The 27190-nt window shown below is 38.2% G+C and overlaps 1 protein-coding gene and 1 long non-coding RNA gene across 3 annotated transcripts in view; one reads left to right on the top strand and one right to left on the bottom strand.

Moving 5' to 3' along the window:
• cadm1b (cell adhesion molecule 1b) overlaps nucleotides 1–27190 on the bottom strand; it is a 256745-nt gene that overhangs the window by 177767 nt on the left and 51788 nt on the right. The window lies entirely within an intron of this gene.
• On the top strand, nucleotides 1071–2395 carry LOC148155900 (uncharacterized). The gene is made up of 2 exons (XR_015765127.1): nucleotides 1071–1470; nucleotides 2107–2395. It is a non-coding gene; the product is annotated as an uncharacterized LOC148155900 (long non-coding RNA).

Genomic DNA, 27190 nt, shown 5'->3' on the forward strand with positions numbered 1-27190 from the left:
GCCCTGCAAGTTTTAGCCATTTCCCTAATTCAGCACACATGATTTTAATTAACATTTGATTAACAAGGTTTTGCTGAACTGAAAGCATGCAGGTCAGTTTGCCTTGAGGATAAGGTTTGGGGAAAAACTAGTAATCAAAGTGTTCAATCAATGTAAGGTGTTTTTTGCACCCCTCACCACCGCCTGCCATTCAAACGCCCAACCCCCTTCCCTCCACCCACCAAAAACACACACAAGCCTCTTTCCCCCCACCTGGGCCCATCTACCCCTCAATCGGGTGAAACAACTTTAATTTTAAGTGAAGGTTTTTCATTTTTTAAAAGATTGTTTTGGCTAGTGGCCTTTATTTGATAGTTAATTGGCAGGAAAGTGGGTAATGAGAGAGGGGGGGTAATGCAGCAAAGGTCGCCAAGGTCAGGAATTGAACCTGCGACAGCTGTGTTGAGGACTGAGGCCTTGATTGTGGTTTGTGCTTAACCCCTGCGCCACCACAGCACAACCCCTTTTAGGTGAGGGTTAATCACGTTTTAACTTAAGCACTATGTGTTGACAACACTGAGTTGTGATTCCGTTCTGTACCCAGATTCACTAGCAGAACAAGTCAGCGTTGGGCCGGGGGGCGGGGCTAGTTACCGGACCCCTAACGAATCACCAGGCCCCTGACGTTTATCGCCTGCACTACCAGAAACTGTTGAGCGAGGGGCGGGGAGGTTGGTCTGCGTTTTTTGGTTGATCTTTACCCAGGAAACACATCGGCTAAACCGTGAGTGAAACGGTCACTGGGACTAACTAGTATATATTCCATTGAGGGAAAGTAACTTTAACATTAAATAGACCTTTCTCAACAGGCGGTAGACTTTCTCAGTCTATAATCAGACATTTAAGCGACTTGAAACCGCACCCCCAGCACTGGGACAAACACTTGTAGTTTGTCCCAACCAAAAAGCCACTTTGCTGCTGGCTTGTTTGCTACCGGCTTCTGAATTGAATTCTCCTCTGAGCAGTTTTATGGTAAGTTTTTCAATATTACTTTGATCTTAAATGTGTTTATTGAAAAATAAGGGCATTGTTTTGTGCCCATAGTAATCCTGGTTATTTTGGGGCAAAACGGATATTTTTAATAATTGAGGTCATGTCTCCTTTTGTATTATTTTCATCCTACCCACCACTCCAGGCCTAAGTATGAAATCCTGCGAGATTTTGTGGGATTTGAGTTTTTAAAATAGGGCGGGGCCTATTGTTTGGTCTGGGAGAGCATGTGGTGGAGTGTGAAGTGTAAGGCTGGCTGGTCCAGGTAGGCTTTAAATTGTTGTGATAGTAATCACTTGTTTTTAACTTTTTATTATGATATGCTTAGGGTCGTGCTTAAATGAGCCTCTGTACCAGAACAGCTGAGTTGGATGATTACATGACCGTCTGCAGCCATCAAGAAGTGCAGAAGGTTGTTAATCATCCACAGATTCAATCCAGGTGAGGCAGAAGGGAAACACTTAACATGTAAGGCAGGTGAAACACTGAACTAAACCTGCTAATGACTGATTCAGTCTGTTGATCCTTGGATTGGTAACTGGTTAAATTGAACTGGACTATTGTTACTTGTGTGGGATCTTTAATAGCATATAGACACTTTTTAAGGAATTTAATCAACTTATTTGGAAATATTTGTAGTTGATGGAAGATTGAACCAGCTATTTGGAAGTTTATTCTGTATAAATTATAATTTTTCCAACTACACTATAAATCACCTTTTGTTCGATTTATTTGTTTCTGGTGTGTTAAATAAACCTGATCCTCCCTGAGTTTTATTGTTAGGTTTTCTGATAAACAGCCCTTTATTTTAAATATTGATTTAATATCAATATCATAAATCCTACACTATACTGCAGCTTGATGGGTAAATGCAGTTGTATATGTAAACATTAAGATAAATATCAATGAAAGATTAAGATATTAATTTAACAGTGAGTGTACATGGGGAACTATATGGTTTGTATTTGTTCTCAGACCTGTAACCAGTACAGTGTTTAATCTTTCATTGTGTTTCAGAACTTTTCAAATGTTTATCATATTTCTAACTGGCACCTTCCTCACTTTTATTTTTTTCAGCTGTTGCTCTGCAGTTTGACCGAAAGCTGACTCTTGAGGACTGCAGCAAAACTGTCAAGAAGTGGCTTCATTATGCGCCAAAATGAGAGGAAGACATCACAAGGAATCAAAGTGACGCCAACCAGAGTCAAACTGGGGTTACCACAACTTGTACTGTTTCCCTACTTCATAGGGAACTTCATGGACTCTGTTCTTCTGTGGACAACAGACTGTTGTTTTGACAGTCAAAAAGGAATCAAATATGTTTAAAGATCTGTCCCTCTTTTCTTAAATAAAATGTTAAATCAAACCCATGTTGTCATTTTTAAACTTTTGTACACAGTTTACGCATCATCTGCCAATAATATAGTGTTTAACACAGTGAAGAAACTTTTAGTGGCATGTTATGATGTAGACCTATCAGACGTAAAATGTACATAAATCCTTAGCTTTCATTCAATATAAAAACAACCCAAATCTGCATGTACATCCACAGTCAAATGATGGTTGAATCAACATTGATTCAATGTAGAATCAACACAAATCTGCATGCAGATCCACATTCAGATGATGGTTGAATAAATGTTGATTCCTAACTGATTCAATGTAGAATCAACACAAATCTGCATGCAGATCCACTTTCAGATGAAGGTTGAATCAACATTGATTCAATGTAGAATCAACACAAATCTGCATGCAGATCCACAATCAAATGAGTGTTGAATCAACATTGATTCAATGTAGAATCAACACAAATCTGCATGCAGATCCACGTTCTGATGATGGTTGAATGAACGTTGATTCCTAACTGATTCAATGTAGAATCAACACAAATATGCATGCAGATCCACTTTCAGATGAAGGTTGAATCAACATTGATTCAATGTAGAATCAACACAAATCTGCATGCAGATCCACGTTCAGATGATGGTTGAATCAACGTGGATTCCTCACTGATTCAATGTAATATCAACACAAATAGGCATGTAAGTTGACATACAGATGATGGTTGAATCAACATTGATATAATGTCAGTAATGGTTGAAACCCTAACGTTGATTCAACATACAAGTCACCGACCACTTTCAATGTTGTTTCAATGTCAGCGTTCAACGTTGATTCAATGTTTCTGGCTGACATTGATTCAATGTTGTTTCAATGATTCTGTGCTATCTGGGAATGGATTCCATACCCACCTTAGTTTTAGTAATACTAGCCATGCTAACCATGCTAATAGCTAATCTCAGTGGCTAATCATAACTAAAAATGTCAATTCTGTCCACTTTATTGAATTTGTCATTTCTCTAGGATATTCCTAAAACATTTCTAATATCAAAAATGGCATCATTATTCATATTAGAAGTTTTTTTTTTTTTTTTAAAGGAGACTGGAAACAGCCATCAAGTTTTCGACCTCCACAATATTTTTCTGTAGATATTTTTACATCTACATAATTTCTGTCCATTTCAAGATTCCAATCAGTTCTTGACTCAGGATTTCGGATAATTTCAATATTTGGTAAAGAGCAGTGCAATCAGCGTGGCTTCGGGGAGGCGATAGTTTCATTGTTTAGGTAATTTATGCAAAGCGCAACATGACTATTCAATTAAAGAGCAACGGCTTGTCAGCTAAGACTATTGATTAGAAATAAATCAACTGGCTAATTGATTAACCTCAAATCTAAAGTAATTACCTAATCACTGTGGGCGACACCCCTGGATGCGTAATGACCGTTCTCTTTTCAAAGTTACATATTTACCATCTAATCAATACGATGCATCAGGGCGAGAGAGAGAACGCGGAGCGGTGGATCTGCATTTTGGACGAACGGAAGAGCTGTAAGCCGTCGAAGTAAAAGAAACAAAAAAAAAAGGTGCTTGTTTGAATGTTTCCTCAGGCTGTGTTATGCAAAACATGCCACTGAACCCCGTCGATACTGCCCTCCGTTTTGAACCGAAGACTTTGAGCTTGCCCAGGATTGTCAATCCATAGCAACACACTTACAATTTGCTTCTGTCTTACAAACAAATACACAAACAAAGAATGGAGCGGGGAAAGAAAAAAAATAAAAAAGAAGCAACAATACAAAGCTGCATAATTTCGCAGAGGGAGGGGGAAAAAAGGGGGGCGCCGAGGCAACACGGAGCGGCACAGCCGAGATGGCACTTGTGGGCATTTGCGCAGCGTTTTAGACCGGCGAAGCAGCTTCATTATTTCTGAAGGTTTCTCTTTCCAAGAAGCCACAGCTCTCTCCCCGGAGGATCACATCAGTGTCAAGTCATCATCTGTGACAGCAAAACTGCTGCTGCTGCTTTCCGCCTGCTGAAGACAGCAAAACACACCTCCCAGTAAACACGCGGGGAGCGACGGGGCGCCCTGTGGTTTCAGCTCGAATGCTTAACGTCTTCCCCGCGACCGAGTCCGACCGCATCAATTATCAATTACATTTAATGGCGGAGGAGAAATTGAATTAAAACAGAGTCATGGTTGACCAGAGGATACGGGGGAGATATTGTTCTTGGCAGCCGCATTCTATTCATTCATCATTGACGTAAAGGTAATAGGACTTCAGAGCCGCGCTAATGACCAACGACAGCCTCTCTGTAAAATAGATGAAAGGTGTGCCATTATGGGGTGGACTCATGAGAGGAGAGGCCATGCAGCTAATGACTCATTAGAGACATCTATAGCCAGACAGGCTGAGAGCCAAAAGGCCAGGAGTCCTTTTTAAAGACTCAATACCCCAGCTGACACTAATTGTAGCAGTCAGGATAGCATGGATTTTCATTGCAGATAATAGCACTCTGCTCCCCTGACACATCTTGGCCTGTTACCCACAACACTGGTGGTGCCCAGGTCTGCTAACGCGGCTAGCTGGTGCACAACGCCGCCGCCACAAAGCGGTGAGCACTCGACGCTGTGATGGCGGCTCTAAATCTGATGTTGCCCCGGCGAACCGAGAGCGAGCCGCAGCCAGGGGGAGGAAAGGGGGGTTACGTTTCGAGAAGGAAAATAGAAGCACTCCTGAAAGGGCAAGACTGACTGTTGTTCATATTGGAAGACTTATGTTAGTGTAATTTTATCACTAGTTGTTATTCACGTCTAATTTCTGAAGTGCTTTTTAGATGTGGACTAATTGGGACTGAAATCAGTTCCTAGATGATGTTTAGGTACCATAATTAAACTTCATCAGATTAGTAACGCATGATGAATGTGAATAATAATAATAATAATAATAATAATAATAATAATAATAATAATAAAAACAACAACAAGGTTTTGGCTAAAGTGGTTTTCTAGAATTTACACACAGTCTTGAATGGTAGTGTGTATATGTTTCTTTAATTTCCAATACTGTTGAAACCAGATATTTAAATAAACCATGTAAAATTATGAAAAAAACATCATGAAATTAAATGTAGCTGTTCCTGTTTAGGTCCGTCAGGTTCGGCTAAATTATAAATGCAAACATAATGATAATTTCTCTCATTTTTCTCAAATTCAGAATCTCTAGAAACAAATCTTTTCGATCGATCTGCTTCCTAAACAGTATAAATTTTGGCTAAAATATTTCAGGTTTTCTTCAACACTTTGCTGGAACGTCACAACATTGACTTTGACGTTTTAAATTGATTTTGATGCTATGCTCAGCGTTAAGATCTACTGGTGCCCAACCTTTAACTTCCTGGCTGATGTTTTGAAGTTCTTTTTTAATATTTCCACAATTTTCCTTTTTCTTTGTGTTGCTATTCACTTGGTGCAGTGCACCGGTCCCTCCTGTGGCAAAACACCCCCACAACGTGACTCTGCCACACCCGCTGTACTCTGGTGGTTTTGTTTAGAGAAAAATGTTTTTTCTCCAAATATTTAGGTAACCACGAGGAATTTTATACTTCAAACTCCTAATTAAAAATGAAAATAATCTTGCACTAGAATGGGATGAAATGTTTTATCATGTACTGCTGCTAGTAAACATGAATTTATGTTGCATTTAAAACTGTTGGCTAATGTACTCATAAGTTAAGTCAAGTTTATTTGTGTAGCACAATGTTAGCAAAATGCTTCACATGATAAAAACACACCAGAGTAAACAGCTATATTAGGAATGGCAAGCAATCAACAAACATTACATTTTACCAAATACCGTCATCAAAATCATCAAGAGTAATTATTATCAAATATTGAATGAAGACAATAATTAATCAGTGGTCCAGTTATTAATCAAAGGCAGCACTAAACAAACGGAGATCGGCCTTGTTTTGAAGGAACTCAGCATTTCAGCTGTTTTGCAGTTTTCTGGAAGTTTGTTCCAGATTAGTGGAGGATAAAAACTGAACCAGAACACCTGAGAGCTCCGGAGGGTTGATCCAATAACAATAGATCTTGAATCTATTGTTAAAGATCTATTAATGTATTTTGGTGTCAAGTCGTTCAGTGATTCATAAACTAACAGAAGCATTTTAAAGTCTATTCCCTGAGCCACTGTTTAAGGCATACGCAGCATGATATTGCTTTCAAGACGACTGGGAAGAATGGGACAAACCCTGTCCCTTATCGAGTTCAAATTGGGCCCACTGATCAAATACAGGATGATTGCGTCTTTTAACGGATGTGTGGCAACCCCCGGGAGCGGCGGTGGTGGCGACTCCAGCATTAGTGAAAATGCCGCAGAGAGTAATTTTCAAAATTCCTGTTGCATCATTCAAACCCACTGCAAATCACCCGCAGTGTCGAGCAGACAACTCCCGTTTGGACCGAGGCAAAGCGGGATGTTATATGGCCCCAGTCATACGAGCCCCCATCATTGTGCTAATGTGATTCGGTTCCAAAACAGTCTGAGGAAATGAGAAAAGCTCCTCTTTCTCACCTTTGCCAGACTTAGAAATGATACACAAGGGGCTTTGCACTGCTAGCGAGAAGGGGGGGGGAGAGAAAAGATTGTAAAAATCTTTTCGTGATGCATTGACATGAGAGGAAGAGAGACGAGGTTCAGGGACCGCAGCAGCAGGGGTGACGTTCGTGATGCCAGATTTAAATGTTGGAATAAAAACCGTGGAGGAAAAAAAAAAGAAAGATCGGAGGCAGTTTTCTATTCCTCAAATAGAAAAAAGGATCGACAGCGAGCTGGAGAGCCATACACAGAAAGAACCCTGATGGAAGGCATTGGTGATATCAGCTTCCCATAACACCTGCAGTGTTCACTATTGATTATTTGTTAAACAACTCCACTAAATGCAGGGAAAATGTCCAGTTGAGGGGAGGGAAAAAAAAAAAAAAAAAGACATTCGCAGGAAGCCATTATGGAGCTCGGCGGCTTGGACTGTGTGGTGCTCGTGTTTTGATTTCTCATTTCTAACATAGTTTCCATTAACCTTCAGAGCAGAGAGAGTCGGGCCTGCAGGCTATATGAAATAAGCTCCTAAACAAGACAAATTATTTATAATTCCTCATGTTCTGTTGGCATGCTTGTTCATGTAAGAAAAATAAATATTACATATATATATATATATATATATATATATATATATATATATATATATATATATATATATATATATATATATATATATATATATATATATATATATATACACACACACACACACTGCAATTTTCTCAAAATTATCCTCACGTTCTGGTGTTTTTCTTTAGAATTGACACTAGTTTTCTATATTTGCATTTACTTTTCGGTTTTCTACAGTCAGACTCAAACGTGTGCAATTTACTTTTAAGGAATTTAGAGAAACACGACTAAGTTTTACAAAGCAGCACATTGAGCCAATTACCATGTAGCTGTCACTGTTCCCACTATTTTCTTATCTTTTGGTCATTCAAACTCAATATAAATAATGACTATAAACGACTCACCATATGATAAACTTGAGGAAAAATGCCAGTTTTGTTATGTTTACAACAAATTAGCACAATGTGATTCCCAAGAAATCATAGCGTATTACACAACTTCTTATGTCATATATAACATTCATTGTTTTGATTTTAACTTATGCATAACTACAGAACAAAAGCAAGGCAATCATTAGTATTTTTTTAAGAACCCAACCTTTTTATCTAGTTTGATGTTTTTTGTAGAGTAAGAGCTGCTAGCATAATGAGTTGGTATTAGCTCAGCTAGAGCCTGCAGAGGGATACGCATAACGTATGACGCTTGTAGATTACCATCTGTGGTTTTAAAATAATGTTTTTAATGAGAAATTTTCTCATCACAACTGTTCACGGTTTGTTTGTTTTTTTGTGGAGAGACATATTTCTAAACAGCTAAAGCTGCCTTTCTTGTGACCCTGGGGATGAATCTGTATTCACATATTTAGCCATCCAGTCTGAGGAAGATCCAGCAGTTTCCCCAAGATCTCATTAAAATGACTGTAAGAATGGAGTGATGCAACTTCTTAGAAAACTTACCGGTGACTAACCCCATACCTGCTCATAACGCTGCACATTTCCATTAAAATCTGTTTGGTATTCGATTTTCATCTAAAATGTTGAATGTTTTGAGATGGGATTTTTTTTGTAACTTATTCTTTATTGATTTTACATTGTATTAAAACAGAAAACACACAACACATTCGACTAATTGCCTGATAACATCCTTTATATCTATTTTTCTATACAAATTGTCAAATTTGTCCATTTTTTGTCCATTTGTGATTCTTGTAGTTTCGACCTGTATGTCAGTTTCTCCATTAGAAATATTTCTTCCACTATTTCGATCCTTTTGGCTCTTCCATGGTGTTTCCACTTCCCTCCAGTTCTTCATTATTGCTTTATTGGCCACAATATTTTTACTAAGTATTTATCACAGTCTTGAATATTTCCTGCCAAACGTTTACCTTAGTACCTCTGGTCTTAGTGGAAATTTGTACTCCAAAACATTACATCAAAACATCACAGATCATTTCTCAGAGCCTAGATATTTTCAGGCATTTTCAAAAAAATATCTGAATAGTGTACATCTGCTTTTCTGCATCATCTGCAACAATTCCCTTGTTATTTCACTGCAAAAACACAAAATCTTACCAGGTATTTATGGCCAGATTCTAGTGTGAATATCTTGGTATACTTGAAATAGGACAAAATTAACTTTTTTATAAGTAACTTTTCAACAAGAAATGGCTTGTTTTGAGACAATAATTCCTTCATGTTGATGAAAAAGTAAAAGTTCCACTGGAAATTATTTCACTTATGACACGGGAAAATATTTAGTTATAGGTGAAATTACCTGCTGATGGAAATAGTACTTTTTAATCAATATTAAGGAATTATTGACTTAAAACAAGCTCCTACTACATTTTGCTGAAAAGTTACTTGTACATTAGCTTAGTTTTATTTCAACTATACTAAGATATTTTCACTAAAAACTAAACCAATAATACTGGTTTCCACATGTCCTGCTGCTTTATATCCTCAATTTTTAGACTGAATTTTTATTTTTATTTTTATTTTTTCCATTTCATCGTTACTGAATCAATTGCGTCTTTGTCCACGTTTGTCGGGGTTCTATATAATGTTATAATGCTAAGCTCGATACGCCTTTTTATATATATATATATAGTTGTAATTTGTGTCATTTTGCTCTCTTCTTTGTGGTTTGTCTGATAAAATATGGTGTTTTCATAAAAGGCTTTCCAAGTATAACGCAGAACCATCTCAGTGAGAGGAAACATCCATAACTACTGGCTTTAAAAGGCCACAGGACCAACAAACCTTTTAAAAGACCAGAAGAGGTGTAAGCCGAGATACAAAGGTCAATCTAATATGGACTTCCTTAACGATTGTTTCTCTCTTTGACTAATTCCCAGAGGCAAAAAAGGGAAACGAGAGAGAGAGAGAGAGAGAGGGGAAAAGATTCCCTCGGCTCTTCTCTGCCACCTTGAATTCAACTCGGGCGAGATTTTCGCCCGCCTCTAAAGTGCTCCTCAACTAACCTTAAATGACTCTTAAAGGTAATGTTCACAATTTTCATAAATATTTAAAGATATACCAGTGGAACGATAACGGTGTGGAGGGGGGATCGAGGAAGTCCTGGCTCATGCCGGCTATTACGAGGCTAATCTAGCCTCCCCATGGGAATTTCTAGATTTAATTTAGGCATTTGGGGATGATGCTTGGCGGCGACAGGGGCCATCCATCTTCTCTTAACAGTCCTAATCTTTATAGAGGCTCCAGACTTCAGGTAGTGCGCGTGATGGATAGCACCTCTGGCTGAAGACAGTCCATTAGGAGAAAGAGAATACCACAAAGCCAAAAGCCCGGCTCCGCCGTCTTGAGTTCAATTCGGAGGTAGTAATAGCAGCTCTGTTTACTGCACTGCAAAGGAATAAAAAGGTACACTGTTTTGGTACAAATGTCCGACCCAGTTAACCACTCAGGAGCCCTCATAGTTTCAGGTTAGCGAACCTTAACCAGGCAGAAAGTCTCGGCGACTGCAGCCTAACCCCGGCGTTGGCCGCATTGCCCACAGGCAGAATTAGGAGCAACTGGTGGTGGCTTGAAAGCATCCACTTTATTTCAAACCTTCAATCCAAAGTAGAGTTAAAATAAAAAATAATAAAAAAATCTAAGACGTGTTCTTAGATGTATCCCTGAAATAGCAAAAACAAACCTTTCAGCTCTGACTGACTGAGCTCTTGATACAGTCCACTGATTGACAGTGGGTGACAGCCCAGACACTGTTTGATATCAGATGAAGTTTAACTGTTTTGTGAAGACTGCCTGGAACAAGCTCCGTGTTTGGAGTTTCAAAAGGGCGTGTGGGTGTCAAAAACAAAAAAACAAAAAAAAAAAGAAGGGAAATCTGCCTGGAGGACCAAACCTTTAAGGTTTAAGATGTATGGTACCTTTGTGTCTGCGATAAAGTTGACAAAGCATCATTTCCTCCTGTGCTTCAGAGGACACACTGCGGTTTTTGAAGTCGCTACTAACTCAAAATAACAAAAACAGAACCTTTGCACTTTGAGACCACTAAGTTAAAATGCTTGGTTCATTCGCTTGAGCCTTTTGGATTTGTTGTAATGTTGTACTCGCAGTTCGTAGTGATAAAATCTAGTGTCCCTGTTATCTGCAGCCAACTTTAACATCAAATCTACATGGATTCAATGTACTATGGAGAAGGGAAGTTTCTTTTAAAAACAGCTAATTCTGCTGATCTGCTTAGTAAATAGAGACAAGTGTCCAACCTGTTGTCTAGCAGCTAGCTTCAATAGCACATTACTAGCGCCAACCTCCAAATTTCAGACCCATTATGAACAACCACAGTTGTAAAAGATCGTCTTAGGTTTTCAGCACATTTGCTGATATCAACTTTGAGTGATTGCAACATTTACACCGGGCTTTACTACTATTTTAAAACGAAGACAAAATTATTACAGCATTGACATGTTGAACTGGTACCAGTTCATATCAACGACTTGCACAACAGGTGTGCTCACTCTCTCCATTGTTAGAAAATCTTCCCTTATTCTAAAAGGAACAACAATCACTGCATTTTAGGGTGTTTTCACACATGATAGACTGGTTGACTCGGGTCGACTGGGAGCCAAAATTGAAATGTTTGTTCACTTTCTCACCACACTGTGACCTAAGAACTTGTTCACCCACTCTTGTGGCGACGCTGCGCCGAGAATCACTGAAGGAAACGACACAAAAACCTCTGAAGAAGTTATGAGCGCAACTTCCTTCTTCGCAAAATGGAGACAAAATAAAGTGGTGTAAGAGTTTAGCGGTTGTAGGATTTCTCTTTTGTCTTTGGTCACAACCCATTTCTAGACTCATGCTTTGGTTTTGATTGTCTTTACCCAGAATGCTTTTGCAGCGGTCTCCGGTCCTTTTGGCATTCACATATGCATTCGAATTGTGCCAGAGTTCACTTCAACCACACAGAGGGTTTTAGTTAGCTTTTTTTGGATACGCATCAGATTTCAAATGTGAATCCACACACTGGACTTTCTCCACAAACAAACTAGAGTCTGATTACAGCAGACCAAACAGGGCTGGTGTGAATGCACCCTAAGGCACTGATAGCCTCCCCTCTACAATAATGGAATGGCATTTCATGAAAAACACGAGTTTGTGACAATGAGCTATTAGAATCTATATATTCAAGCAAATCTGAATCCGTTGGTCGTCTGAAAATATCTTTAAGCAGAGGAGCGTAGAGTAAATGGAGGAGAAAATTTACAATGCAGAGCCTGGTATTTTACCAACTACCTCGCAATATCGTTTTGTAGAGTTTGGCGCGTTGTTATAATGAATTGTAAGACGCTGTCAGTTTGTTAGGTGCTCTGGGGAAGAGCCAGGTTGAGCGGTGAATTACATCTTTGAAGGGAGTTGATTTAATTTCGAGTTCGCACAAAGCGTCTCGCAGAAGAGAGAAGACGGAGACTGGAGTTAACTTTCTCATTCCACTCCTAATTAGTCTGCAATAAAAGCTGCTCTGAGTGCAGGTCAGGGAAGAGTGCACTGGTACCGTGATCCTGTTGTGTTTTTGCTCAAAAAAACGTCAAGGACCTTGTACCGTAGCCTCCAAAAACATGTAAAGAAACCGAAACGCAACCCCTCGTAACCCCGGCACTGGCCGCCTCGGCTCAACTTTTCTCAACTTTGATGCCAACCTTTGTGCTTGGATAACCTTGTGCGCTGTCAAGATGCTGCTCTGGAAGAGGGGAGAATAAACAGAGAGGCAAACTTTGCTAATTAATCAGTTGAAGTGAAGATGATGTGTTCTACTCCCCCCATGATATCCAATTAAGAGCCGTGTTTATCACTGGCGCTCGGCAGTGGAGCTTTTTACAGGTACCTACTGCTGCTGCCACCACTTTTATCTGTGCAGACAGCAGGACACCAGTTCAAAACAAACACATGCGTTATATATATAAATATATATGGACTAAAAAAAAATAAAAAAATAAAGTGTTGTTCATGTTTGCAAAGAGTTGTTTTTCACCAAGTCATTTTGAGCAAACACGCACAACAACAAAAAGAGAAGAAAAAAAAACACTCTTTATCACACATTCGTTTTGTTTTGTATCAAGCCTCAGTGCATTTCCACCGAGTAAATAAAGGGAAGATAAAATGCAGTAATCCATCACAAATCATCTCAGGCCTCCCGTCATCTCTCACAGCATGGTCGCCTGCCTTAGCTTTAATTAAGTTATTCGGGAACTGTAGAAATAAAAATAAAGAGAAAAGACAGAAAAGAGAGAGAGCGGGAGAGAGAGAGAGAGAAAGAGAGAGACGAGTGTGTGAAGTGTGCGGAGTTTCTATGGAGACCTGAAGCATCTGGCTTGATCCCAATAATTTGTTTTCGGCTGTTTTCATGTTGTTTTTTCTCCTCTTAAACTAGTTTCTTTACATGAACTCTCTCTCTCTCTCTCTCTCTCTCTCTCTCTCTCTCTCTCTCTCTCTCTCTTCGCTCAGGCACACATTCCACACGTCACCTCACAATTTGAGACTTACAATAACAACTGCCGTATTTTAAATTTCACACTCCAGAGTCACAGGCAGGATGAAATCTCCCCCCCAAGAGTTTAAACCAAAGTTTTGATTCGGATGAAGTTTTTTTTTCATGACCAAAACTAATTTTACGCAACCTGATTGAAAGGACTACTCCGCAGAATGTCACGCAAAATCTTTTATCTACGTTGTTTCCAATCCGGGAAAGCGGTATCGATGTTATCCCACGGCCCCAGCAGAGATGAAATACTTTTTGGATGTTTAACTTTGTTTTCCACTTTCACCAGACCAGATGTTGCTGGAGGTTTCTTACTGTTAAAACGGAGATGTTCCTTCCCACTGTGACCACATGCTTGCTCAGTACAGAGACTGAATGCTCAATCTGCAGCATAAACTGAATTAAAATGCATTTAACTGCACAAAAAAAGAGAATTGAGCTCCAAATTAAATAAAAAAAGAGTTAGTCTGTTACATGTGATCCTATTAAGTTTGTCAAATTTACCAGCATGCAGTTTTATGCATTTGCTTTTCTTTTCTATTAGTTTATCCAGAAAAAGTCCAATTAGTTTATAAATTGTGGAGTACTTTTTGTTTCTCCTTTTGGTCTCCTTTGGTATCCTGTTTGTATTTCCTCTAATTGGTGTAAAAGCACTTTGAATAGCCTTGTTGCTGAAAATGTGCTATATAAATAAAATGACTTTACCACAGCTTAATAAATGTAATATATTTACCTGGATACATTTTATTTGGTAACATTAATTGAGTTTTAAAAAATTGGATCACCCGTTTTCTTTTTACAGTGTAGGACTAAAAAGAGCATATATGCAAACTATCCATTTTATTGGATTATGCATTTCTGTATATGTGTTCGATTTGTCATTTTTAAGAACAACCATTGAGGATCGACGTTATATGAGTAAAAGCAGTCGGATTTCATCAAAATGACGTTAATGCTAACGGATATTTTTCGTTTGCAAAACATTTAAACATTTTGACTTGTGTTTTATATGAAGGGTTTCACAGTGTTTCACTTCAAATACATGAATAAAGTGATCTGATTTCTTTGTTTTGCTCTTTTATGGTATTCTGGACGCCACTGTTTCTGTGTGTGGAGAACTGCGTCTGCAGGTTACTGTAACTGACAGCAGTGTGTTAGTGCGGAGTGTGTTAGTCTGCAGTGTGTCATTGGACGTCATTTACTTGAACGGCCCACTTTTGGACTCCACTGTCGAAACGGCCTCAGCTGATGGACAGGGGAAAATACAAGGTTCTGGGAAAAGTACGATCCAGGAGGGAAAACATTCTGGGTCACATAGTCAAAAGGGACACGTAATAACATAAAGTCCAAGGTTTTTTGAATAGCTTGCCTCTCATAGATTAATAAACCCGAGCCACACTTTGGTACACACTACGTCCTTGTCTTTGAAAGAACGTTTTACTCTCAGGGGGAAAAGCCGTCACATGGAAGGATGGTCTTTAATTTTCTACATGTTGACTATGGATAAGGTCAGAAGATAAATATTTAAAGAGGACACCGTGTGCTTTTTTTCCCTCCTCATCTTACATGTTACGTTTCCATTGGAAATGTCAGTTAAGAAACCTAAAAGTTTTTGACTGCAGTCCTTCCTGAGCTTCTTCGAACAGCTCACCGGTAGCCAAGGCTCTTAATGTCACGAAGCGTTGTTTATCTTCTGCCTCCACGGAGGCTGATTGGTCCAAACTGACACAAAGGATAACGCTCTAATTCTAACAATAGGCTTCTCAATTAATGTGCATTGTCCTTTTGCAAATGAATAAACAAACAAGCAATCAGAGCAGTGGAAAGGGTAAACTGATGAGTTTCTGCAACAATATGCCGTTTGAATCGACGGTTATTTTTAGTTACCCTCCAAAAATGCCAACCTTTGCTCTCAAAATGAGCAAAAGAGCATCGTTTTTACACAGAAACGGAACAAAAATATCTTTACAGGGTTGATCTTTGCCACTTATTTTATCATTTATGAAAAAAATCTAATGAAATGAGTAACCAATTTATTAACTATGACAGTAAAAGAAAAGTCAATAAACAAGTAAAAAAATTACAGATGAATCAAATAAAAATTTGTGACGGTATTTGTATATTGCTTGTTTTCTTTTCTTTTGTAAATCACTTTGAAATGTCTAATTTCTTGAAATGTGCTTTGCAAATAAATCTGATGTGTGCATGTCCTACTGTACTGTTTCATAACCAATGGGAAGATAAAAACTGTTAATTTCTTTTTAGCAAATTTAGAGAGAAAATTAGATTTTCAAAGTCTGTGGCAGATTTAATTAAGCGTATCAGAAATCAAACAAAAAGTTAAAACTATGCAAAAAGGCTGATGTAAATTCCATGAGACGCTTAAATATATTTCACATATAAGCCTTCAAAACTAGTTTCCACCCTTTAAAAGAAGTCGTTTTAAAGTGATATTGCAAAATATTCCTAGTGGCTATTATCGTTTTATTGGAGGCAAATTTTACAGCTAAAATGAGTTGAATTGTTTGAGTTTTGCATTAGTCATTCGGTTACTTGTTGCTGACGCAAAACATTCTCATGTTTAAAAAGATCACTTGATCAGAGTTATTTACTAATTCATTTAGACAAGATTTTAAACATTTTCACTGCAGACCGAACCAATCAAAAGGGGATCAAACCCATTTGTAGAGGAAAAGTAATAATAATAAGCCTTTAATTCAGCCAAGCTGAACCAGGTTGTCATTGAAGCGATCGGGCAAGCTCGGGCCTTCAAAAAACCAAAACTGTCCAAATAAAATGCAATTTGCTTCCAAAGCAGAAACAGCTCCCACGCATTGTTTTCCAAGGTAATCGGCTGTCAGAATTAGTGAATCATCTCGAGTTTGCAGCAGATATTCTGTGGGGTTATCCTGCCTCAGTGGGCTCCCTCTGTGATTTCCAGATCAAGGCTCTTCGGGGGCCACACCATCTGCTGTAGGAGCACTTTTCCTCTTCCAGAGGTGGAAGTTGGTTCATTATGACTCTGGCTTTATGTTTGGCATTGTGTAACGTTGCGGCTGATTAACTAATGGTTCAGCACCATTAAACCCAACAGCTGAGCCTTTGCAACCATAGTAAAAAAAAAAGTAGTTGTAACTTAAATGTATGTAAGAACCAGGATTTGCCAAGCTGGTATTTGCTGTAGGGCAAAGGAAGAACGCAGGGTTCCACTCTGTCTAGAAAGACGCCAAAAAGACAAAGGATGGATGCCACTGCAACAAGACAAGTTTACTTTACTGGAGATATAAGAGTTCAAGATCAGTAAAGAAAAAGCTAGCTATATGGAACAAAATATCGCAAGTTATTTATTGGAAGCAAAGCACTAAAAGTAGTTGGTGTGAATATTTGGTCCTGTTCAATTCAGACTTCGCCGTCATGACGACCAAAGAAATTCCCAACACCGTGTGGGTCAGGGATAACTTGCGGCAATTAATAAAGTATGTTTGGGTATTAAAGCAATATATCAAGCTTTGAGAAGGGTATAGTGGACCAAGATGTGGTCGTCCACCTAAACTGACAAGCTGGGATACGAGATCCATTAATTAGAGAAGTTTGACAGATCTGCAGCTCATGTGGAAGAATCTGTTAGCAGGATAACTACCGACTCTGCCTTCCCCAAATCTGGCCTTTTCGGAAGAGCAGCAACAAAAGCCACAAGAAGCTCCACTTGTGGTTACCTTAAGTTATGCTGGTGACACTCCAACATGTGTAAGAAGGACCTCCTGTCTGATGAGGCCAACAGAATTACCATGTGTAGCAGAAAATCAGAGGTGGGTAGAGTACGCAACTACGTCGAGTAGAACTACGTCCATGTGTTTTCACTCAAGTGAAAGTTAACAGCAGCCATCCAAGAAATGACTCAAGTAGGAGTAAAAAAAACAAGGGCCTGGTAAAAAGCAACTGATAATTTAATATTTAAAAAATACATCCTCAGATGGACCAAAATATAAAGTTACATAGAAATGTTGGTGTATTAAAGGCCAATGTGAAAATAATACTTTGTAACAAAGTTACTCAAGTAAAAGTACAAAGTATGGATTAGTAAAAAAAATTTTTTTTTGTAAATATAACTGAGTAAATGTAGCTAGTCAGTACCCAACTCTGCAGTAAACTAGCATACAACCCAACATTGACGACACCAAAGTGAAAGTTAGCAGTGTGAAATGTGTCTCTTCAGCAAAGACGAACTGCTCAGAGCTGATTGAAAGGAAAGGAACCGCTGAACACAAGACAAACCTAAAAAGCTCAGAAGCTCCAAGGCACTTTGTGACTGGTTGGAGGTTCTCCTTCCTGCAGGAGAACAATAATACATGTACAACCAGAGTTACAATGTGATGGTTCAGCTCAAACTGTAACCATGCAATACAATGTTCAAGTCCAGGCAAATGTTATTTAATGTTGGCTGAGGCTAACAATGCAACAGCATGACCTACAACGCAAACAATGGGTAATAATTCAGTCTCAGTAAAGCTGTTGCCCCAAACGGTTTGCCGTTGTAATTGCAGAGAAAGGCAGTTGTTGGCTAAATACAAATGCAGGCCACACACTTCAGATTACATAGACGTCCCTGTTCACCTCACAATTAGAATCTATTTTTGTATTAATTTATCACATAGAATTCCAATGAAATACAAAGAGTTTTACAGCTGTAACATTACAATATGTAAAAATGTCGAAGGGGTGACAGAGTTCATTACACATTAGTTTGATGTCGCTGGTTTCGACTACAACAGAAAGTTTTAATGTGCTGCTCGACGAGTACATTAAAATGCAAAAAAAAGAAACCCTTTCGTATCTGAAAGATATCTGCAAAACGTTGTTTCCTCAGATGATAATGAGTGGGAGTACTGGCAGATTAGATTGTAGAAATAAGACAAAGCAGAATGAGGGATCCTCTCATGGGAGGAGGAACCTTGGCTCGTAGCTCCATCCATTGTCTCCTGGGCTTTTATTTTCCTCTTCTTCAACAGAGGGATAATCTGCTTCAAATGACACCATATTGTTGATAGCAGAGAGGCTCATTGTCCCCCTTTCATGTCCCTGATAAAAGACACAAAGAGCTACTGTTCCAGCCACTGGGACTGAGAGGTGAGTACCATTACACTTCCTCATCTCCATAAAGCCCCGCATCACCACCACCACCACCACCACCACCACCCTTCTCCTATTCATCCATTTACCTCTCAGGATGCAGGGCCGCACCGGCCCGGAGGAAGGAGCGGTCGAGTGCAGAAAGCTGCCTCTCCTCTGCCTCGCTCACTCGGCCCGGCACCCGGCGCAGGCTGATGTGCTGAGTAGTGACAGTCAGCAGATTTGCTTTGTTGTGCACTTTCATTTAGGCAACAAGGGGCTGTTTTCGTTAAGTGCATCTCGCCGGGATGAAAGAATCGGAGCTGGCAAAGGCAGGCAACGTTAGTTTTACTCCATCACTTTGAAATTCCAGCAATAACCATCTGTCTAACTCACTGCGGAGATCCAGGCAAGCACGACTGGGGACAGATTACTCATTTCCGCTCTTAAAGTAAACACACATTGGGAATTTGATTTTTTTATTTCTTTTTTTATCCTCCCTCCCCTAGCCAATGGTGAGGCAGGTTTATCGTGATTGAGTCCTAATGTTACGTAATGATCCTTTATTGTCGGGACGATCAACTGGCAGCTCCTGAACCATGTTCAGAGGGTGAGGTAATGCAATTTAACTCAAGTAGTATTCAATTACTGACGAATTACTCTGAATCTGATTAAGGAGACAGTTGTAGTCCAGTTTAGAAAAGGTTAATGAAAAGTTACGCAGCAGCCAATCAGATGATAGCATAACAAACAGAGTGACTCCCATCCAAGCTTCCTGGACCCTTTATGTTAAAGAATCCAAAGTACGACTCAAAGAAGAAGTTGTAAGATAATGGGTTATTTTTTTAATATAAATTATGCTAACAGAGGCACAACTTCTGTAAAGTTTTGTGGGAAGGTGTTTTGCCATAAAAGCAGGAGAACAGAGCAGAACAAAATTGTGGCTAACACAGATTGAAAAATTAGCTCAATAAGCTAGCATAGCTAACCGCTATGCTAGCCGTCTTCACATGTGTTTTCTACATACTAAATGGCTTTCCGACTTGTATACTGTGTGTTCAGTTCAGTGATCTCTCTTCATATTATCAAATTAATCTCAAGTAGGACTAATTTCGGTAGTCAGTGAGAAAATGAGCATATTTTGTATAGACACTAATTTGTATAGTGTAGGTAAATTTTCGGTTTCAACCGTCTATGTTTTTGTCATTATGTGCTGGGATTTTGTTTGTGTCTTTTCTAAAAAAAAATATATGCATATTTGAAAAATAAACTTCAAAAAGTCTATGTATAACAGAAAGTAACCCATCCATGACACGTCAAGTAAATACTAGTCTTTGCTTGACTAGCTGGAAAAAATATAAGGTGACGATGACATGACTTTGAGGTCACGTCGTTGATGACCTCTGGTTTCTGAAACGATAGCCTGAGAACACATTATTCATGTTCCTGGAAGTGAGAGAGAGAGCAAAAATGTGGAACGACTTGCTGAATGAAATGTTTTGGAGTCGTCGCCCCTTTGCCGCCCCCCTCCCTCCCCCCTTTTTTTTATCTTATGCAAAGTCTGTATGGAAAACAGTTTGGAAATAGTTCAGCGCCTCAGTCGTGCATCACAGTCAAATGGTTCGGCATCCGCAAGAGAGGCTGGAGTCTGAAACCTGACAGTCGTCCAATTCACACATCCACTGACCTGGCTGTCCACCTCAACCACACACACACACATACACATCCTCTTCTCTTAGAAACACACACATACAGAGAAAAAAATAATGTGTGTGTACAAAATAAAACCCACAAAAAAGAAAAAAATTAAATAAATGGAAGGCAAAAGCTTTTGTGGGCTCTGAATTGACGGGAGGAGGTGGGGGGGTTACTGACCCTCACTTGGCCATCTTCATTAAAGTCGCTCACAGAGCAAAATTGACTGTAGGTCAGTAGAGCAAGGCTAACCGCTACTCCACACACACGAGATCCAAAGGACTGCGCGGAAACATTCACACATCCCCATATTTGTTTATCAAGAAACAAAGACTGTCACAGTCTATTCTCACACTATAAAAGGTCACATTCACAGGTGCAACGCTGGTCTAATTGCACTTTTCATACAGTTTTGAGCTTCTCAACAGAGACTGCAAATATAAGATAAAAAAAATAAAAAAAATAAAGCTCGGAGGATTTTATTTTTTTTTTCCCCCAGAATATGTTTGTTGGAATCGTTGGCATTCAAATTACACATTATATTTTTTCCAGCTGATATGGTTTAAACAAGATAATCATCAGCCGGGGAGGGAAAAGAGTAGAGATTTCAGCTGGCAAACAATGATTATTTTATTCATAATCCAGAGGAGAGAAATGGGGCAGAATATCAAAGGAGCGGGACGACGGGGGTTAGGAGAACTTAAAAAGCCACAGAGGAGCCGGCCAGATCCGACGCACCGCTGTAAACAAATGGAGAAAAAAAATATATATGTGTGTGGTTTTTGTTCATTAAAAGGATGAAACGAGAGAGAGGAAAGTCGACTGCAGACCTGGACAATAAGGTAATGTGATTGAGATCAATTTCCCATATTATCATAACAGGAGGGAAAAAAAAGAAAAAAGAGGAAACTCTTTCTGCCGATGCCGTGTTTCACACCATTCATGTGTAAATGAATCATCACACATTTTGCAAAAATATGTCTCTGCGTGAGTTCCTTAGCACTTGACAGCGTACTGTGTACATATATATATATATATATATATATATATATATATATATATATATATATATATATATATATATATATATATATATATATATATATATATATATATATAAATTAATTATTTTCTTTTTATGTGGAAAAACTACTCCGGTAGCACAAAAGCACCCCTGCAGTTAGTTCACAAATTATTTATACATGAGGATTTTGTCATGTTTCCTGCTGATGAAAAAGTTTTCACAGATTTCTTTTTTTTTAATGTTTCAAATCACCAAGCTAATTTAATTAAATCTGACTGAAATATCACAGCTGAGCTTTTTTTTATTATTATTTATTTTTTAGCGTGGAGGAATCGTCGTTGCTCAAAATCCTCCAGTGTAACTGAATTAAGACAATTCTGGGGAAAAAAAAAAAAAAAAAAAGAAAAGGGACAAAATTCCCAAAGTGCCATAGGCAGTTATGACAAATACTTGATTGTATTTATTTGCTTCAGTAAAAACTGCCTGAAAAAAATGGACTCTGACAAAATAATGAGAAAATAAGACAGTTTGAGTGGAGCACTTTCAAGGTGACACGTACTTTTTTTTTTTGTTTACCATATTCCAGGGTGAAAAGTTAAGCAGACAGTTTATTTTACGTTTTTAAAGCTGGGGGCTGACTCATAACTTTGACAGTGTCTTTTGTCAAACTTTAAAGAGCGTCTCTTAACAGCCTCTACCAGAGTCCAGCGCTTATGCAGCCTGGTGGACTAGCACTAATTTCTTCTTCTTTCTTTCTGTAGCACAATTGCCCAAGTAGGCCAGAGTTAAAAGAGTGGCATAAACCTCTGAAGGGTGACTGCTGCCGTTTAACATAAAAATACCAAAGATCATTTTTGCCCAAATGTTTAAAATAAAAAAAAACACAGTAAATGTATTTAGTCATTTCCCATTTATATCTTTGGTAACACTGTTTTTATAGGACAGCCTGATTAGCTTTAACTGCTTATCTGTTATTAGCTAATTGAAAATGAAGAGGTGTATAGAAAGTATTTATCAAATATTAACTTTTTCTGCATCAAATATGACTCACATCCAACCACTAACCTAATTAAAATGAATCAAAAGGTAACATGGAGTCAGATGGATCAGTATAAATGGAAAGCTTTATTTCCATTGGTGTTAGGAGCACAAAACTAGCACATAATTGAATGACTTTTTTTTTAAAGCTAATTTTATTGTCTCCAGTCAAAAGAGAAAATGTACTAAAAATACATTCTGAGTGAAATTTCTTGGAATTGTTGGGAATCTGATGTGTTGCTATCAGTGGCGTCTCAGATATATCCTCACTTAGCTGTTCCTGCTTCAGTTCCCTGAATGTATTCACCGTCTCTGAATGCCCTTCTTCTTGGAAACCTGTTAATGAATAAAGTCCACTAGAGCCACAATTTAAAAAAATGATGGTTGATATTTGAAGAATAAAATCCTCATCTTGTTCCTGGAAAGAGTTTTTTTTTTCTCCATTAATGTAACCTAATGTTTCATATTGTAATGTGATTTGAGGCAAGGACTTTTCCAACATCTCTTCACAAACATTTGGCCTTTTTAAATCCTCTTTATAAGAATTATGACCTGAATACATTCCAATTCATTTTACAATATATATTGATATATGACAGAAACTAGATGTGGTTTTGTTTCTATGCTGCATCCCAATGAAGAGAAAATTCCCAACAAACTCAATGTGCTAATCTTGGGATCTTCATAAGTACAAATTAACTTTCCACAAAATATAAGTTGGAATGAAGTTAAATAGTCGTGGTTCCTTCCCAGAATAATGCAAAACGTGATTAAAAGATTATTTATCCGCTGTGTTGTAACTGTTTTTATGAAGAAATTTTAGTTTAAGGGGTTTCCAATTAAACTTAGAGTCAAAAGTTAGTAACTATCCGACCATATCCGCAAATATATTTAAATTTCACAAGAAACAATATTTAATATCTCTTCCTTCTCTTGATTATTGACACTGCTTTAATAATAGCATAAATAATTTATATATTTAACATTTTCTTAGTATGTGCACATGTGTAAAATTTGAATAATTGGGATTCATTGCGTTTATTCAGATTGTGCCAATCAGTAGCCACTGTCACAACTCATAATCTGAAAACACTGTGTAGGACAAAGAGTTCCAGAAATATTCAAAACAATAAAAGCTAATCATACAGACAAACTTAAATAAATTAAATTAGTTTTTTTTATTAAATCTTCCAGAAATAATCAATAACTGGTGCTATATAAAGACTAACTGAGATCAAATGTTAGTAAAACACATATTCTTTATTTGTTCCCCACAATTTATTGCTTTTATCTCCACATAATTCTACAATATTTTCTCTGTAAATCTACAGCAGCGAAAGCGTTAGCCGCCTGCGTGGCGTAGCGTTAGCACAGGCACCCCGCATGTAGAGTCTAATCCGCCGTTCGATTCCTGACCTTTGAACCTTTCCCGCAGCTCTACCCCTTCATTCTCTCTGCTCATTTCCTGTCTGATTATTGTAAATAAAGGCCTCTAGCGCCACAAGAAAAAAAAAAAAAAACATCCAAAAAAGACATTCTGACAAGCAAAAGTTTTCAATTAGCGCGTCCCAGTAAAACGACGCGACGCGTCGCTTTCACAGTGGATCTGAGTGATCTGCACTGTGCCCGGTCTCCAGTACCGGCCCCCCACCAAACGTCCGCCTCATGGACTCTATTCAGGAATACATTTATGTCATTATTCAATCTGCATCTGCGTACTGTAAAGACATGCGGCAAATCCAATTGATACAGTCCTGGCGTCTGTCTTTACAATGGGGGCCGCTGTCACGCCGGTCATTCGGGCTCGTCACAGCGCCGCGGCACATGTGGAGTAGCTGATGGTTCAGTTCCATCAAGCTTCCCGGTGAGCCGCGACAGCCCGGCCAGCAGGGACCAAAGCACGACCCCCCTCCAAGTGGAAAACACCACTTATTCATACAGGCTTTCCCCACTGTGACCTGTCAAAATGGCTGCCATATATATATATAAAAAAAACAAAAAAAAACAAGGTCGGTGATGGTGTTTTGTTGTGCTGTTGGGTTTTTGTCCCGGTTTCGTATTTGCTTTTTGTTGATAAGCTTGGAAATTTACACAGTGAGTTCAGAAGATTAAAAAACAAATAAATAAAATTGAGTGGGTATTTTAAGATGGAGGGGAAAAAAAGTGACAGGTGATCCAAAGGGTCTGGGCTCTTAAATATATAACTCAGGGCGGCGGCTTAACCTGACCTCATTCTGCCAGGTCTTAACCGAGGAACGGTCCGGATCGGTCCCGACCCGATACGTCCTGAATAAAGGACGGTACGTTTAATATAAGTGTCTCGAAGCTTCTGGTTGTTTAAAATGATCGGGATTTTTAAACAACATCAAATAGCTTTTTAACCCGTTTAATCTGAAAACACCTGCTTGCAAAGTGATTCATCCAGTTTCTCCAGATGCGACATGAATCCGTTGAAAAATGGTAAACATGTTACCGATTTCATGTCTAACATTGTCCCCTGCTGGGTCCTGTCGTCTGCGGTTGTTCTGGCAACAGAGAGCAACAAATCAGGATTTAGATAGTCTGCGGTTTCAAAGAAATGACTGACATGTTCATAATGCAGAGAAAATGTATATGATGTGTCATATTGTCCGTTTTTTTTAACAGAATGAAGACGTATTCTGGCCTCGGATTAAGCTTTTTTTTTTTTTCCCTCCACGGAGACGTTTATATATATATATATATATATATATATATATATATATATATATATATATATATATATATATATAATTTTTTTTTTTGTTAAAACGATCACTTGGTGCCTGCAAAAATACAAAATAAAAACATAAATAAATAAATCTAAAGGGACAGCTGTAATAAATTGAATGTAATAATATAATAATTAGAATCATACTGAGGAGCCAGGATTGAGTCATCCTGCACTGTTTATGACACAAATCAAAAATATTTAAACCACTAATCAAATTTATTGAGTGAACAATTAAATAATTAATCAGAAACACTATTGAATGATTGTAAAAAAAAAAATTAAATTAAAAAAATAATACGAGGGCCTGTTGAGAAAAACACCCCACAGGCTGAAGATTACAAGTTTAATACCTGCAGTGAATATTTTTACAGCCCGGTGATAAAAAAAAAAGAAAAGAAAGAAAAAAAAAAGATTTTGTCTGATGAAAAGGCTTTCCCCCGCCTGCCTAAACGTTGCTCTCTCGTTGACAGTTAAATTATATTTATGAAGAGAGAACAGACGTCCTGTTTATGAAGCATATGCTCGCACTTCTGCGCCATTCCTGTCCAGACATAAATCATCAGATCTGGTCTTATTTAATTCATAACGTGGAGCGGGGGGGGGGAGGAAAAAAAGGCTTTAAAAATTAGCAGAAAAGAAAAAGTCTATAAGGAAGAAGAAAAAAAAACTGGATCCTGTATGCAGGACCTGGGAAGAGCTTTAGGTGGAGCGTTTGAAATGAAAGCTGAGGCTCAGCGTGAGGCTCAGCGTGAGGCGCGGCGTGATGGGCGAGCTCTGACGTGAGAATAAATTGATCTTTTTGGTTTCTCTCAGAATTAAATATCTCAAAACTCTTCCCGAACTCTTGTCTAAACGCCTGACAGCCTGAAGGAAATGCAGGAAACTTTTTATTACCTTTTTCCTTAAAAGTAAAAAAAAAAAAAAAAAAAAAGTGTGAATTTGAGTGATTTCTGGCTGGAATAAACAAACACGTGTCAGAAAAGTTTTGGAGTTTGTTATCCACGTTCTCAGTTATTGCGCGATGAAAAGGCCCGTCTCTCTGGAGTGTGTCGATCGGAGCCGACCCAGATTTTAATCTCAAACTGAGTCCGACATTTTATTCCCTTTTTTTTTTTTTTTTACTTTTGTATTCTACATCCCACAGCAGGAGCTAAATTCAGTGTCAATCAATGAATGATAACAGAGACACCGATCACACGAGCATCAAATGTTTAGACGCAAGTAGCAGAAAATATTAATGTCAAGCTATGAAGATTTTTGTAAACACACGCTGTTAGATTAATATTTAATCATCAGTCCAATGGCGTCCAGCTCTAACCCAAACTTACAGCTGAAAAGGGAAGCAGGTTGTGTGAAATGCTAATCAAAAACATAAAAAATAAAAAATCTGAAGACTCAGTTAAAAATGTTAACAAACAATTTGCTACTGATTATACATGAAAACATATTTTTAAGTTTTATAAGCTACTACATAGAATGTGTTTACATTAAACTATTTAGTCTTTCTCGTCTCATTGTTTAGGTTTTATACGAACAAAAAAACAAAACATAAAGATGGAATCCGTTCGTTCTTTGAAGTAGACTTCTATCTTTACGGAAAATGAAGGGTAAAATAGAAAGCGGTAGACTTCAAAGAACTGCTAAAATTAAGGCTTTCATTTGGCTTTAAATTTAAACACGTTGCTCAGTTCTATATGATTTCTGGCCAAAGTTATTAAGAGCCGCTCTGCGGGGCTTAAAGGACCACATGTGGCTCCGGAGCCGCAGGTTGCGGACCCCTGGTGTAGACAGCGTAGCAACACGGATGACACATCGAATTTCATTTCTTTCTTTTCTTTTCTTTTTTTTCCCTTTTAGATAAGTTGAAGAGTAGGAACATTCAATTCTTGCATTTTGAATATATCAAGCTTTTTTTCCCTCAGTAATTTGATTGAATTTGTTTTATATATATATATATATATATATATATATATATATATATATATATATATATATATATATATATATATATATATATATA

The sequence above is a fragment of the Poecilia mexicana genome, unplaced genomic scaffold (assembly GCF_051168715.1).
Source record: "Poecilia mexicana isolate PSO_F unplaced genomic scaffold, ASM5116871v1 scaffold_13, whole genome shotgun sequence".
NCBI lineage: Eukaryota > Metazoa > Chordata > Actinopteri > Cyprinodontiformes > Poeciliidae > Poecilia > Poecilia mexicana.